A 5,012-nucleotide genomic window follows, 5' to 3' on the forward strand; every position below is an offset into this window, starting at 1 on the left:
CTGTCAGCCTCCACGTCATTTGCCTCTCAGGCTGGGGTTGCACTGAAGGACATCCTCAAGGCTGGTGGTTGGTCCAATGCACACACGTTCGCTAAGCACTACAATAAGCCTAGTGACAGAAACCTTGGCACTTCTATGCTCGAGCACTTCCATAACCCAGTCCTTTCATAGCTTATATTGTGTCATGTGATTCGCTTTGCCCTTCCATGTACCAGTGGCAAAGTTGTTGCGTAAATAAATGCACGTTTACTCTTTTCACTACATATTCGTCTTCTCTACCAGGCCCTTCCTTTCATTTATGTCGCATCTCCCAGGGCTTTCAAATCTCATGGAACCCGTAGTGACTTGGACTGATAACAAGGTAGAATTATAAAATTAAATGAGACTTACCTTAAGTCGATGTTTGATTGGAATTCTACTTCGTAATCAGTCAGGAACGAAGAAGTTACATATCCAGCCCTGTGCTGTTTTCCCACCCAGCTCCATTGTTCCTCTTGTTCTCCGCTGGAAACGCTCCCTTTAAAGACTGACCTGATAAGCATGCACATGCTTCTCATGTAACTCCTTCGTTCCTGACTGATGACAAAGTAGAATTCCAATCAAACATCGACTTAAGGTAAATCTCCTTTAATTTTATAATCAAACCTGTGATATCCCAAATGTTATTTACTTGTACCTGACACAGTTTTGCCAGGGGAAAATCTGTAAATGGTGTAAGATGTTAATATAACTCTCCAACTTCAAATCCTCAAGCTCACTTACCTTATATAGCTCAAGAAAATAAATTTGCTTTCTCATTACCTTTATAGTACATAATGCTATAGCAAAACCAAAGACTATGCTAGACCAATTAAGGGAGGGGCTGAAGAATGGAATTGTATCCTGACTTCTTTAAGGAGTTATTTGTAGCAGGAGACAAAGAAGTAACTGCTGATGACATCAAGACTTCAGTTCCCATCAGATTTAAACCAAAATAATGAGAACATCAAGGAATATATTCTACAGTCTCTTACAGATGCATCTGTAAGTCTGTCTGTCTTGGTCTTTGCCACAGGTTCCCCGAGTCTACCTGAGTTTGGTATACAAAAATTTGGTTTTATCAACGGAGTTGATAATGTAAATTGGCCACCGTACAGAGATTCTAAAAGCTGACGTTTCGAGCGTTAGCCATTCGTCAGAGCGAATCCATTCGCTCTGACGAAGGGCTAACGCTCGAAACGTCAGCTTTTAGAATCTCTGTACGGTGGCCAATTTACATTATCAACTCCGTTGATAAAACCAAATTTTTGTATACTACTTCCCCACCGACGCAGCACCACAGTTTCTTTAGAAACTACCCCTTCATTCATCTACCTGAGTTTGGGCTGGGTGTCATTCAGATCGAGTTAAAGGATACAGAATCAATCTTCTAGTCAGCATGAGCATTTCGTATAACCCTACCAAGGTTCTTCCCAGACGAAGACACATTTTCTTCAGCACTGAAGGCTGTGTGTAAGAGCGAATGAAAAGCCTTTTCAAGCGTTTAAAATGGGGCGTGCTGTGGATAAGGCACATAATTATTTTGATTACGAAACTTGTGACCACAAAAATGTGGGATAATTGTTAAATTATTTTCATAGTTGGGCACAGTTTGTGTTATTGTATCTTACTATATTACATCATTGTCATAATTATTACGACAAAGCCAATCAATTTTTTGTTGATTCCAGACAGAATTTTCTAGTTAGAGTTGTTATAGTTGTAATTTCTATGGTACAGTTGGTACGGTTGTTTAAGTGATTATGAACCCCTCATTTTCTGATGTGATAGGTGCAAGTTACTGTGCATTGTTTTGCAAGGTTTTGTGCCCTAGCCAATCAGCTGATTTTTTTTTACTAGAACTATGTGAAAAGTGTTAACACCTATACATAAGGGGATATTTTTAACCCCTTGTTGTGTTGGTTTTATAGTCAATTAAATTTTATTGGTTTTAGAAATGATTGTAAGATTTATTTGACTTCACTAGAACTTTATATTTTAGTCAATTTAGTTTCAGCACTCAAATTATGCAAACCAAAAGACAATAAAATTGTTGTGTTGGTATGTGCCTTCATTGGCATTTACGCAATCAGAACACAGAAAGGTTTAATTTGAAGTTCAACTGTACTCAGTTTATAATTTAACTGGACTCTTCTGAAGTTAAGTTATGATGCATCTACAACATGTGTGTTGACAAATGTTACTGTTTCCATGTAAATGTCAATCACATAAGATTCACTTCCTCTCAGTGGGTCAATGCTGTTGAGAAGTTCTTGATACTGTTCTGGAGATAGAGAGCACCCGAAGTTGCTTCCTGAGGAAGTGGGACATCCCAGTCAGTTCCATACCGCTCAACTCCTCCTGGAAAAAAACAAAGAAATTAGGCAGTTTTCCTTATTTTTCCCCTTCTTATGTCAATACAGCAAGGAGCCAAAGGGTGACTGCTCTTAATATATTCGCATTCTTCCAAACAGATTTACTCCAATCATCAGAAATCAGCTGCAAACTGGAAACTGACCTATTCAACTTCTGATTGGAAAATGGCTTCACAAAAGAATGAGAATTAATTGAAGGTGTTCACCCTTTTGGACTCCTTTCTGTAAATTAGAGTCTGGCCTACCCCTTTTAATTAAAATCTATGCAAGCTGTTTTTAATAACTTTTATTTACTTGGTGAAAAACCTGCTTTATTGACATAAATTATCATGATGCCAGTAAGTCAACACTTAAATCAAGCCCCTCTGACAGGAATGGGGAGGTGTGAGTTTTGGGGGCACATTGACTTAAAATTTGTTTTCAAATTTCACTCTGTTTACCTGAGAAGTAGGCTCATAAACATTGCAAACATGCTGGGAGCTCCTCAAGTTGAGAATGCCAAGGATGTAAAAAGGCAAAGGACTTCTATTGCCTGCTGTTCTTATCTTATCCTATGGCGTACACAACCTTGTTTCCATTTCTCTATGTGCCTGTTAATTCTTGGAACGTACACATATTGTAAAGAAAATAAATGCTGTGGGTTTGATGGTTCCAATACACCATTATCTTCCAAGTGGTAAAATAAATGGTAATAAATGTAAGAGACCTAATCAAACAATCACGCCATAACCTTTGTATTCTTTGGTTGTGAACACTGCGACCTGTGATCATGCTTCCTCTCTCTGGCTCCCTCTAGGGGTGTTGTAATGTATTTTCGCCGCCTTTGTCTGACTGCACTCTTGATGGCAATCCATATTCTTGCTTAGCTTTCAGAAAGGCACCTAGGACAGTTTCAGCTCGATTGTTGGTACTGCATTTCAAAAAAACGGGGATTCTTGTAAAGCCATCTATTCTTCCATGGATGACCATTATCCACCTAGAAATTAAGATAAGTTTAATATATATGTTGCTCCTTTCATAATACAAGTAGATTAAGAAAAAACAACTTTCTATATGGGAATTGGTAATAATGGGTAAACTTGAGTAGCTCTTGCACTACAAACCACCACCCCCCTCCCTAAAAAAATATAAAGTAAGTGCTACAAATAATATGAGTTTCAGTGTGAAACTGTTTGGATGGCTACAAAATGTCCTCCTGAGAATGTTTTTCGTGTAAAGCATCAACAAAATACGTATGCATTACTTGCAGAAAACCGGTGTGTAATTTTGAGTGGTGTTCATATGCAGCCCTGGAGGAAACCCAAGGTTGGGAAGCCTTCCAAAGCGTGTCAAGATGTGATGTCTGCTACAGCAAGAGTAAAACTGGTTTTGAAGATTGTTCAGAGCAGTCATTACCAATAAATTCCAGTGGGCCAAGTACTGAAGAACCTACAAGGGCAAAAGAGAAAAGGAAAAGCATAAGGCAAGATGGTAATCGAGGAGTTAAACGAAAGTTTCTCATACTAAAAGAAAAAATTGAAGTAATCGAATATGCTAACAAAAATCCATCTGTCGGCAGAAGAGATCTTGCAGCGAAGTTTTCATGCAGAAAGTCTCAGATTAACAGCGTTATTACGTCAAAGAAATTCTTGTTAGAAAGGTGGGCATCTAATGAAAGTGGAAACCTGGAAAGAAAGCATGGTCGTTCCGAGCAGCAGTATGGTGAGCTCAATAGAATTCTGTGGGAATGGTATCAACGTTATAGAGCGTCTAACATACCAGTCAGTGGTCCTATGTTACAGGAGGAGGCACTTGCCATCGTTGAAAGGCTTGGAAAGAAATAACTCAAGGCTTCAAATGGCTGGTTTGAGAAATGGAAAAATCAGCAAAAAAATCAAATCAGCACAAAGAAATGTAGCCGGTGAGGGAGGCACTGTAAATGACGATACTGTTTGCAGCTGGATGGAGAGAGTCAAAGAACTCACCCTGGGATATGCCCCACAGGATATCTGGAATGGATGAGTCAGGGGCTTTCTGGAAGTCCCTCAAAGAAAAGAAAAAGCGATGTCGGGGCGGAAAACAAGCAAAACAAAGAGTAACTGTTACATTCTTTGTTAATGCAGCTGGAGAGAAAGAGCCATTAATTGTTATTGGCACAAGTAAAACGCCTAGATGTTTCAGAAAGCTCCGTGATCAAAGTCGCCCTGCTGGTTGTTATTACTTTGCAAATTCAAAGGCGTGGATACAGTCAGAGTTAATCCTGACGAGAATGAAGAACGCTGGGAGGAATATTATCCGGTTTCTCGACAATGCTCCAAGCCATCCAAGAGAACTAATCAACATGTTCTCCAACATCAAAGTGGCATTTCGCCCAAAGAATACAACCTCAAGAACACAGTGCCTACATGCAGGAGTAATCAAGAACTGGAAGGTGAAGTTCAGGAAGAAGCTTCTCCAGTATGTTTGCAGCCAGACAGGACGCACCAATGTCCACAAAAAGGCAAACGATATTGTCAAATCAATCGACCTTCTCAAGGCCATAAGATGGATGGAACAAGCGTGGCAAGAAGTAGACCCACTTACTATTGTGAAGTGCTGGTCTAAAGTCGGTGTCTATTGCTCTGATGAAGGATGTGAAGA

At 39.5% G+C, this 5,012-nt stretch overlaps 1 long non-coding RNA gene across 2 annotated transcripts in view; it reads right to left on the reverse strand.

Annotated features, from left to right (window-relative positions):
• Nucleotides 1-1,725: 1,725 nt before the first annotated feature.
• The window catches only part of LOC138024463 (uncharacterized), a 14,211-nt gene continuing 10,924 nt past the window's right edge, over nt 1,726-5,012 (reverse strand). For both annotated transcript variants that reach the window (XR_011127004.1, XR_011127003.1), the window contains exons 2-3: nt 3,124-3,369; nt 1,726-2,379 (exon numbers count right to left, since the gene is read on the reverse strand). This is a non-coding gene — a long non-coding RNA (uncharacterized lncRNA). The remainder of the gene's footprint in view (nt 2,380-3,123; nt 3,370-5,012) is intronic.

The sequence above is a fragment of the Montipora capricornis genome, chromosome 11 (assembly GCF_036669925.1).
Source record: "Montipora capricornis isolate CH-2021 chromosome 11, ASM3666992v2, whole genome shotgun sequence".
In the NCBI taxonomy this organism is placed as follows: Eukaryota; Metazoa; Cnidaria; class Anthozoa; order Scleractinia; family Acroporidae; genus Montipora; species Montipora capricornis.